Genomic DNA, 6,469 nt, shown 5'->3' with positions numbered 1-6,469 from the left:
CTTTGACACTGTCAACCGTGAGGGCTTATGGAGCGTCCTTCTCCGTTTTGGATGCCCCCAAAAGTTTGTCAACATCCTTCGCCTGCTCCACAACGAATATCAAACGCTTACATGAATCATACAACACAAGCAATTTGTTTTAGCATAACAATTTTGTCGCTTTTACAAAGGCATTTTCTTGGCTTTTGCCCCAAACCCATTCGCCCCCTTTTCGTAGTAAGACATGTAGTAGTTATAGCAGTGTGCTGAGAACCGGTAACAAGTTACCAAAGTAGTTCAAGAGTCCCAGAAATGACTGCAGCTCCATTGCGTTCTGTGGCCTCGGTGTGTTCACGATTGCCTCCGTCTTTGCCTTGTAGCAGCACTTGTGTGCTGAGAGATTTGCTTCATATTGTCATTGGTGGCAATGAACGCCTGGGCTATCGCTATAGCCTTACTCAAGGTTGGGGTCTCTACAGTCAAAAGTTTGCAAAGTATGGTTTCGTGGCCAATGCCAAGTACGAAAAAGTCTCTGAGCATGTGCTCCAAATGTCCTTCAAATTCGCAATGTCCAGCAAGGCGTCTTAGCTCAGCGACATAACTCGCCATTTCCTGACCTTCAGACCTTTTGTAGGTGTGGAACCGGTACCTCGTCATCAGAATGCTTTCCTTTGGATTCAAATGCTCTCAGTCCAGTGTTCACAAATCATCATACGATTTCTCTGTGGGTTTCGCTGGAGTGAGCAGATTCTTCATCAGGCCATATGTTGGTGCCCCACAGATGGTGAGGAGGATCGCCCTTCGTTTGGCAGTGTTCTCGTCCCCATCTAGCTCGTTGGCCACGAAGTATTGGTCGAGTTGCTCCACAAAAGTTTCCCAATCAGCTCCCTCTGAAAATTTCTCCAGGATGCCCACTGTTCTCTGCTTCTTTGGGTTTGCTATCTGTATCTCGTTGCCAGTTGTTGTGTATGGAGAAAGAGTCAGACTGAACACTGTGAGCTCAAAGTAAAATGTGGCCTTAGTCTTCTATTGCAAGTCTCTAGAGTGCCTCTCCAACCTGTGAAGGGCTCCTTAAATACCTGTGCTCCCAAGGGATTATGGGATGCTAGGGACTCCAAGGGATGAGCCCTCTGGTGGCTGTACAGAATAAATACAAGTCCACATATATAACAGCTGGTGCCCTGCTTGTCGATGGTATCGCCCTAAGAGAAGTGTGCACCATTTGATTTACTGCTCCTCTTCCCATTCAGAGCGTTAAAAATCAATTTCCCGATTGCCGGAGCTAATTATCGGCAGGCGCTATACTTACCGACCAAGCGATGTTAGAGCCTCAAAATGGTCGATAATCAATTTTTCTCCCTTTAACTATTAATGAGAAAACCACTTCAGATGATCTGACAAATTCAGTTACATGAATCACGTTGAAGATATCATTGAACTAAACCAGTTGGTTTACCAAATCACAAACACCAGATGGAGAGAGGATCACACAACACTGATGGTATCAGAGAGGTACTGAAAGCGATCAAGTGAAATCTGATAAATAATGTGGATATTTTATTTATGTTTTATTTATACATCTATATATTAAAGAACAACAGTTCTTACAACTGAGTGTCAGAGTGCTCCAGACAGCACAATGCTTGCCAAGTACTGCAACCAAATTGTATGCTCACTGCCCGAGTTCAGTAACACAATGGTCTCTCACAACAGTCTGTCTCTGACTGAACCAGGAATTTGTCACACCACCAAGTCCATACTTATTCTCATTAAACAGTAACACATTATTTTGAATCTGTACTGTTCTGCATTCTGGATGGCAGGTGGGAAATATGTGTCTGGAATGAACACAACTGTTAATCTTAGAAACATGGTACAACAGCAGTGATTCATTCTGGCTATGTTTAAGGAACAATCAGCCTATTCAACATAAACAAGAGCCTGTGCATCATCCAAAATGGCATGTCCTGTATCTTAAAAAAATGTGCCTACGTACAAGAGTCTATTCAGGGAGATACCCTACCCCAAAAAATCCTTTCCACAATATTTTCCTTTGCTTGGATTTTTTCCTTTTATAGTCACAAAGTCACCGCTGCTTTTTTTAAAATACAGATTGCACATAAGTTATTCTACAATACCGAGATGAATATTCAAACGTGGAAAATTGAAACATTGTAAAATTTGAGGATGCTTATATCTTGGCACAATGTTCAGCCCTTTTCAAGTTTTACATTATTAGGTCAATCCCCTCAGTTCTACTAGACTTTTGTTTTAACCTATATTTGAGGCATTATCTTATGGATGCTTTGGAACAGGCAGCCTTTTCTTCATCCTGCAGCTTCTTCCAAAGGTCAAGTACAGACTGGCACCCTGGTCTCCCACTCAACATTATAATTCACATCAGCCAAACTACTAGCATCTTGGAGCAGGCAATTGATGAGGTTGATTAAAAAACATCAGATGAAACATTATTCATAAGTGAGGAGAAACAAATGGAAGGGAGCAGGAGGGGAACAGAACAAACCAGAGCAAGCTGCCAGCCCACATCACATCCCCCTGGCCTGGGTAAGGCCTTGGTATCTGACTGGGCCTGACTTGAGACACAAGTTGATGTAAGAGCACAAAACAATAAGTTCTACTTTGGTGTCTGCATGAGCAGCATGCAGCAGTTGTCTGAGATTGTGCAGCAGTGACACCAAGGGGATGCACGAGTGTTGGAAATAGATAAGGCCATTTTTTTGTAGGCACTGAAAAAAATTGTAGGATTTTATTTTCCCCTTGTTTGTTGCTTCAGTGTTTTTTTTTGGCTGGGATAAAGGTTATAAGTGGAAGGAATAGTCAGTAATCTGCCATGAAGACAGAAAAGGTGTCTTCAGGGAAGCAGGCCCTATTTTGGAGAGGAGAGTGCATAGAACACAATTATGCAACATGTAGCAGACGGTGACAATCTTGACCACTTTTGCAGGAATATGGAGCAGTGCCCCATCAGAGAAATCTAAACAGCTAACCTGTTGTTCTAGCATTCCAATCATGTGTTTCAGTGTAACCTGGGTGGTGGCATTGCTTTGTTACATTCTCTCTCTGCTTCTGTGTGGGAACTCTAAGTTGGTGTCCACTTTCCATAATCTTAAGTAAATCGAAAACTCTGCCACTCGTATCCTGACTCACACCAACTCCTGTTCACCCATCATCCCTGTGCTATCTGACCTTTATTGGCTCCCGGTTAAGCAACGCCTCAATTTTAAATTTCTCATCCTTTTTTCAAACCCCTCCATGGCCTTACCCCAATTTTCTCTGTAACTTCCTTCAGTCCTACAACCCTTCAAGATATCTGCATTCCTCCAATTTTGCCCTCTTGCACAATTACCGATTTTAAGTGCTCCACTTAAAGTGTGCCTTCAGCTGCCGAGGCCCTAAGCTCTTTAATTCCCTCCCTAAACCTCTCCGCCTCTCTACCTCTCTTTCCGCTTTTAAGACGCTCCTTATATCCTACCTTTTTGACCAAATCTGTCCTAATATGACCTTATGTGGCTCAGTGTCAAATTTAGTTTCATAAGACTCCTGCGATGTGTCTTGGGGCATTTAACTATGTTCAAGAAGCTATATGAATGCAAGTTGTTGTTGTTATACCTTGCAAGTCATGAACATTGTACCGTCCTTTCAAATAGAGTGGGGTATGTGGACAACTGCAGTATGAAGGAATTATGGATGCTCCTTGAACAGCGTGCTCTGAAATATAGGATGAAATTCATGTGGTCTGATACCACTTGCAAATTGAGGAAATGAAGGATCTTTCTATCCATGTTGGTGTTTCAGTGCAATGTGGAGCCCTGCTGGCCATCTATGATACCCCGAGCTCTTGTGAGAACATCTCGGGCCCATCCTGCTGTTATCTTCCTTCCAGTGGAAAAAGATTGTGGGTTTCTCATGGACAAACATGACATCTTGTTTGATGCATGTGTGAGTTGTAGACTGGCTGATATGGTAGATGTCACCTGCAGACGCATGAAGAGATCCATTTTCCACTTTCATAGCAACAAGTAGAGCAATGCCAAACTAGGTGATCTGTAAATCAGAATTCGGTTGATGGCACTGTCTGTCACATTATCTGCAGTGCATGGAGCTGCCAAAGACAGATCTCATCTGATATGCCAAGATGAGTGGCAGTGTCTTTAGATTGGGGTCTGGAGTAGTGGTGGCTTCACAACTGCAGATGTTGCCCCACCATAAAATCATACTCCTCATTGAGATGCATTAGAAGAAGAGTTGACAGTGCTAGTCCCATTCTCCCACATTCCCGGGTGACACTTTCATACCAGCACTTTAAAGAAAACATGCAGCACAAACCAAATTCAGACCGTGCAAAAGGTCAGCAATATAGAGTCCAAAAAAGTATGCAAAATGCTCAATGAAACCCTCAGGAAATTTTTACTGCCAAAAAACCTTTCCAGGAATGTTAAATAAGCCACAAGCACACCAGCCCAGAAATTGCAGTTTTTTGGGAACTGGAAATCTGGCGTAGTGGAGGAGCAGGAATTTGAAGTGGAATCCATTTTGGCGCCTTTCTAGCAGCTTTGACAAATTCCAACCAGATAGAAGGGGCGCTGTTTCCACCTGTCACATTTGGGGGGGTTGGGCTGGCAGGATCCTAGACTCCTCCAGAAATCCCAAAACTTATGCCTCCAGTATGCTCTGTGGTGAGTAGGCATGCACATAGTAAATGTACAGGGCCAATATTGGAACTCACAATGCCGTATTCAAATGGCAAGAGATCGATTGCGATTTGGATATCAGGTCCATCAGCAAGGGAGCAGCAGGGAAGTTACTTTGAGGATTAAAATTTTCAGCTGAACTGGTCTGTGCTCCACCAACTGAGCAGCAAGGTAAGGCTCCACAATTCGATTCACTCTGTGGAACAGGCGCCCGACTAGTGCCATTATTAAGGGGTGTAAATATACATTATCTGGGGTTGGCAATTTATACATTGTTCCATCCAGATTACCTGTTTGATATTTCCATTCACCTTTAACTTAATTGGCCCATTTCCGAACATAATCAAATAGTCTTCTTCTTGCAACCTGGCCTAATCAATACATGCCAAAAACCTTATCCCCTTCAAAGACATACTGTGGCAGTGAACCCTATTCTATGATGGAAAATTATTTATTATAGCAGTTTTTGTATAAACTGTAAGGAGAATTAGAAATATAAATGAATCTGATAGCCAAACTGATATTCAAACCAATATTGTTTTAAATTTGTGTCTAATAGTATTGTAGAGGAGATTCAATGATTGTTTCCTGTGATTTGGAAATATTTGTATGTTCATAGCAGTGTGCTGTGTACTAAAGTGGCTGATTAATACAACCACATTTTCTGAAGTTCTGCAGTATTTTTTAGTTTATTAGTAGCTGAGATGAACAAATTCCACACATACCACTAATTCAATACAATCAGAATGTCTATAATTACTGCTAATACAAGATCATTATTTAGAACATTGATAAACATTTCAAATATTAAGAGTTATAGGGTTCAAAATGTAGTAGATTGACACGGCAGAATTTCTCCACCAAATTGCTGACACAATGAAGTGTTTATTCTTCAGGCATCCTTTGAACTGTGAAAAAGAAAACTATTATTTGGTATCATTCAATAGTCAAATATTTAAGAATTCTCCTGCCTAGAGCACCCCCACATTCGCATAAAGCCTAATCCATACAAAGCCACAATGGGGTCAAACTGGGCTGCGTCATCGCCCCAATCCTCTTCTCAATCTTTATCGCCGAATTCTGGAGAACCAGTGGGAACCTGTACAACCTTCGCCGTCTCCATGCCAGATCTAAGACCAACCTCTGTCATTGAGCTACGTGGACGACGCCTGCGTCTGCGCACATACAGAGGCTGCACTCCAGGACATAGTCGACGTATTTACTGAGGCGTACGAAAGCATGGGCCTTACGCTAAACATCAGAAAGACAAAGGTCCTCCACCAGCTTGTCCTCAGCATACAGCACAGTGCCCCAGTCATCAAGATCCATGGTGGACCCTGGACAACGTGGACCACTTCCCATATCTCGGGAGCCTCTTATCAACAAGAGCAGGCATCGACGATGTGATCCAACACCGCCTCCAGTGCGCCAGTGCAGCCTTCGGCCACCTGAGGAAAAGAGTGTTTGAAAACCAGGCCCTCAAAACTGCCACCAAGCTCATGGTCTACAGGGCTGCAGTAATACCTGCCCTCTTGTATGGCTCAGAGACATGGACCATTTACAGTAGACACCTCAAGTTGCTGGAGAAATATCACCAGCGATGTCTCCGCAAGATCCTACAAAACCCCTGGGAGGACAGGCGCACCAACATCAGCGTCCTCATTCAGGCCAACACCCCCAGCATTGAAGCACTGACCACACTCGATCAGCTCCGGTGGGCAGGCCACATAGTCCGCATGCCAGACACGAGACTCCCAAAGCAAGTGCTCTACTCGGAG

Source organism: Pristiophorus japonicus, chromosome 2 (assembly GCF_044704955.1).
Source record: "Pristiophorus japonicus isolate sPriJap1 chromosome 2, sPriJap1.hap1, whole genome shotgun sequence".
Classification (NCBI taxonomy): domain Eukaryota; kingdom Metazoa; phylum Chordata; class Chondrichthyes; family Pristiophoridae; genus Pristiophorus; species Pristiophorus japonicus.
Note: the sequence above shows the minus strand (reverse complement) of the source record.